This window comes from Capricornis sumatraensis, chromosome 22, assembly GCF_032405125.1.
Source record: "Capricornis sumatraensis isolate serow.1 chromosome 22, serow.2, whole genome shotgun sequence".
NCBI lineage: Eukaryota > Metazoa > Chordata > Mammalia > Artiodactyla > Bovidae > Capricornis > Capricornis sumatraensis.
Genome location: NC_091090.1, coordinates 32220462 through 32225634, shown reverse-complemented (window position 1 = coordinate 32225634; position 5173 = coordinate 32220462). Strand labels below are relative to the sequence as shown.

The window sequence follows — 5173 nt, the reverse complement described above, 5'->3', positions numbered from 1 at the left end:
TGTTGTTGATATCAAGGCCACTACTTGTATTTCAACTATATTAATTAATGCACTCCCAGGTACACAACAAAAGATATAAAAATTTGGCAGCATGTATTGGCTCAACAATGAAACCCTTAACCACTTCTAGTCTAATGATTTTTAACTCCTCGAAAGGCTCTATATTCCTAGAATCTTTTAAGCTTCCTATGCTTCTCGCGGTTGGGGGGGCTATAAACAAACACAGGCCTAGCTGTAAAAGTCCCGATAAACCTGTCAGGCAAGTTACAGAGCCATCAGAGGGGTTTGAATTGAAACACTCCCATTATGCCCAGGAGATTTATTTACTAGAGCTCTAAGTTGATTTTCTTTAGAGAAACATGGTTGGGGATAGCCCCCTGTTAATGTCAGAAGAGTTTGGTGAAAGGCAGAAAATAGTAAGACAGATTTTGGTTTTGGGGAAGATGTTCAAGCAGGTCCAGGGGGTCCCTCGAGTCCTGATTGGCCTTTGCCCTTCAGGTCTCTTCCTCATGACCTTTGCCATGGGTGGGATCTCCCGTGCTCCCGGCTGGAGGGGAGGGATCAGGGCAAAGTCCCAGGTGCCTGGAGGGCAAGCTGCTCAGGATCTCAGGGTCAAGGGCGGTGTCTGGGGCTGGAACGCTCCATGTTGGGGATTCCCCTTCTCGATTTTCGCTTTCTCTCTCTTAGCCCTGCAGCCTGGATATTCATGATGCAGCTCCAGATCTCACTGCCACTGGGTGCACGGTTTCTAGAAAAACCAATCAGTGCATCCTGGCTATAAAGTCTCCACCAACCCGCCCAGACCCTGCTTCTTCCCAGACCCAGAGGATGCGAGTCATGGGGCCGCGAACCCTCCTCCAACTGCTCTCGGGGATCCTGGTCCTGACCAAGACCCTAGCTGGTGAGTGTGGGGTTTGGAGGGAACGGTCTCTGTGCGGAGGGGCAAAGGGACCGCCCGGGAGTCTGGGGGGCAGGACCCCAGACATGGAGTGACCCTGACGCCCCTGCCCAGACCCCACCCTCCCCGGGTCCCGTCCTGTCCCTGCCTTGCTTCCCGACTCCTCTTTTCTACCCTTTCTAAGTTTGGACATGTTTTCGACTGCTTCCATCTCCTCGCCCTACACGCCCTCCTCCCTCCCGGCCCCATCACCTCGACCGGGGACCACGCAGGGAGGAGGTGGGGTCGGGTCTCACCCCTTCCTGCCTCCGGGCTCCCACTCGCTGACGTATTTCTACACAGCTGTGTCCCGGCCCGGCCTCGGGGAGCCCCACTTCATCGCCGTCGGCTACGTGGACAACACGCAGTTCATGCGGTTCGACAGCAACACCCGGGATCCGAGGATGGAGCCGCGGGAGCGGTGGGTGGAGCAGGAGGGGCCGGAGTATTGGGATCAGGAGACGCGAAAGGCCAAAGAGCCGCACAGACTTTCCAGCTGAACCTGAACAACCTGCACGGCTACTACAACCAGAGCAAAGCCGGTGAGCAACGTGGGCCCGGGTCCGGGTCACGGCCCCCATCCCCAGGGACCAGAGGGGTCACCCCGAGTCTGCGGGTCGGAGGGTCACCCCAACACTGCGGAACACACCCGGCCCCCGCCCCGGGAGGAGACGGGGCGGGGGAGCTTGACCCGGTTTCATTTCACTTTGGGTTTAATCACCGCGGGTGGTCGGGGCGGGTCAGGGTCTCACACCCTCCAGCTGATGTACGGCTGCTACGTGGGGCCGGACAGGCATCTCCTCCACGGGTATGACCAGTTCGGCTACGAAGGCAGAGATTACCTCGCCCTGAACGAGGACCTGCGCTCCTGGACCGCGGCGGACATGGCGGCCCAGATCTCCAAGCGCAAGATGGAGGCGGCAGGTGCTGCGGCGCATGTGAGGAACTACCTGGAGGGCACGTGCGTGGAGTCGCTCCGCAGATACGTGGAGAACGGGAAAGACACGCTGCAGCGCGTAGGTAGGAGGGGCGTGGGGCCGCCCTGGTCTCCCCTCGGGCTGGAGCTGGCTTCCCACGAGGAGAAGAAAGTGGTGTCCGTGTGGGAATAGCGCCCCGAGTTCTTGTCAGGAGAGGGAGGAAATCCGCCCGGGTTTTCAGATTCTGTACAAGACAGTCACCAGTGGCCCCACTTGTCTGAAGGACAATCAAGGAATCTAGTGTCTTTGAGGAAGAAGCAGGAAACAAACCATCCCTGAAAGAGCTGGTCAGCGGTGCCCTTTGACCCTGGCCACCATCTTGTGATCCATGACTTTCTCTCTCAAGGCCTCTTCTCACCCTGAGAGCATCTTAGGAGGCCTGACTCTAGCTTTTCTGAGTCATTCAGCCTCCACCAGAGTCAGGACCTTTAGTCTGTATTCTCCCCTTCACATTTTTAGAGCACCTATCCTAGTCTCTCATTCTAGAAATTTCCAAGGACTAATATAGATCATCCCTGATCTCTGATTTGAGGCTGTTATCTAGCTCTTGTGTTGCTTTTTTCAAAACCATGCTCCTAAATGTTCCATAGCTCAGAGGGTAAAAAATCTCATAATAAGTTTCAGGATCTGATGTATAGCCTGGTGACTATAGTTAATAATTCTGTATTGTATACTTTAAAAATGATCTTAATCATTCTCATCAACCCTGTCAAATAGACACACACATAAGGTAAGTGGATGAATATGTTAATTACCTTCACAATGTCCATATATACCAAAGCAACATGTAGTACACTCTAAATGTGTACAATTTTTGTAAAGTATACCTCAGTAAAGCTGGGGATAAAACCACTGTTCTGTCCTTCCTCAGGATGGTCACATGCTGCTGCTTCACTGACCCATGGAGGTAATACAAACTGTGAATTTTCTGATTCTTCCTCAGACCCTCCAAAGGCACATGTGACCCATCACCCCATCTCTAAGCGTGTGGTCACCCTGAGGTGCTGGGCCCTGGGCTTCTACCCTGAGGAGATCTCACTGACCTGGCAGCGCAGTGTGGACGACCAGACACAAGACATGCAGCTTGTGGAGACCAGGCCTTCAGGGGATGGGACCTTCCAGAAGTGGGCAGCCCTGGTGGTGCCTTCTGGAGAGGAGCAGAGATACACGTGCCATGTGCAGCATGAGGGGCTTCAGGAGCCCCTCACCCTGAGATGGCGTAAGGACGGGGATGGGGCGAGAGCATCCTCTAAGATAAAGCAGGAGCCCTTCAGGACTCAGTTCAGCAAGTTCAGGACTCAAGCCTGAGATCAGGGCCTCTTCCCTTGCCTCCACAGAACCTCCTCAGACACTCTTCCTCACCATGTGCATCACTGTTGGCCTGGTTCTCCTCGTGGTGGCTGTGGTGGCTGGAGCTGTGATCTGGAGTGAGTTTTCTTGTCTCATTGGGGGTTTCAAGCCCAGGTAGTTTACCTGCCTGGTTACTGGAAAGTATGCTCCTCACACGCATGGAGTCTGGAGCTGATGCTAACCTTTTGCTTTTCTAAAGCATGTATGAAAATGAAAGAGAAAATTTTCACCTTCCTAATTCCAGTTGGGGACCTGGTTTCCAGCACTTGAAGGTCAAAGGGAGGTCCTTGATGAGGACAGACCTGCAGGAGAGCAGGTGGCCCAGTCCTTACCCGGCTCCCTTCTCTGTGTTCCTGATCCTAGCATGAATTTTGACCACAGTTCCAGAAAGTTCTCTGGGGTCCAGATCTAGGGGTTCCTGTAGGGTCTCATGACTTAGCCTTCTCCCTGGCCTCTCACATGATATTTTCTTCTCACGGGTGAAAAAAGACGGACCTACACCCAGGCTGCAAGTAAGTATGAAAGGGGTGATTTCTGAGACCCTTGTGAGGGTCCAGAAAGGAGGCAATGGGGGGCTCACCCTCCTCAAAGTTCCTTCTCTAGTTTCTCTCCTGTGGGTTCTGACCACGTCCTGGTCTTGTTCTCCCCAAGGCAGTGACAGTGCCCAGGACTCTGATGTGCCTCTCGCGGTTCCTAAAGGTGAGACCCTGGAGGGTCTAGATTGGAAGGGGGGTGGGGCAGAGGGGACACATTGGATGGCAGGGATCTTTGAGTGGGACATGTGGGCATATGGGGGTCTGTGGAGAATGTCAGCCCTTACATGACTGACCTGAACTGGTTCCTGATTCTTTTCTCTCACAGTGTGAGACAGCTGCCTTGCGAGGACTGAGTGATGCTCAGTCCTGCTTTGTGACATCAGATCCCCTGACCCCTCTTTCTGCAGCTGGTGTGAATGCATCTGTGCTTCTATTAGCATAACGTGAGGAGGTGGGAAGACTGGCCCACCCCTGCCCACCATGCCCCCTCCCCATCTGACCTGTGTTCTGCTCCCTATTGGACTCCCTTGTTTCGGCAGAGGCGGGGCTGGGCCCTTTCTACCTTTGTCTTAACTTCGTGTTGTGCTGAGAAATACTGAAAATAAGAATCTGGATGTGAATTTGTTTTTCCTAATCCATGTCATGAGGGTTGATGGATTAATAAAGAAAAAGATTCTTAAAGTTTGAGACAGGAAAACAAACAGAACCACTGAGAATCTTCCAGCATCTACATGTTTGCTGTGCTGAGTCTGATGTCAGTGGGACCACAGAAGGATACGAGGAGGTATGAGCCCTCTCCAGAGAATGCTGAGTCCTTTGTGGGCTTCAGAGTGGTCACTGGTTGGATGGGTCGTCTTCTCTGTTTCTTTGTTCTTTTCCCTTCAGTAGAAACTTGTCCCACCAGAACCTGTGATCACAGGGACTCACAGGCAATCCAGGAGCTCAGCCAGATTGGGAACAACTGAGGTCAGTGATCAGAGAGCATTCGGAATGGGGAGGAGTCTTAAATCCACACTTCAACAGCTGTACTTTCCTGGGAAGACAAGGGCTAGAGATGCATACTGGTTTCTCTACCCTGAGGTACATAGCCAGGTGGAAGACTGAAGAAGTGTTATAAGCTCAGAATAATGAAAATCAATGAATCCTGCTGTTTGAAGCTATTACCTAAATGGATTTCTCACTCATTCCTTAGTGTAAACAACAGAATACAAATTTTTCTGTTACATAAATGAAAATTGTGTGTATGTGTACTCATTGCATTTCAGGAAAAGCCACAGAATAAGCTTGAAGCTACCCAGCCAGGAACAGAATGCTCAGTCCTCCTAGATGGGGTCCCACATCGGACCCTCTGGCCCCAGCTGAGCACAGATGTC

General features: G+C 52.4%; 1 pseudogene; it reads left to right on the top strand.

Annotated features, from left to right (window-relative positions):
- The first annotated feature begins 822 nt into the window (after positions 1-822).
- Positions 823-4036, top strand: LOC138069738 (BOLA class I histocompatibility antigen, alpha chain BL3-7-like; annotated as a pseudogene).
- The last annotated feature ends 1137 nt before the right edge of the window (positions 4037-5173 follow it).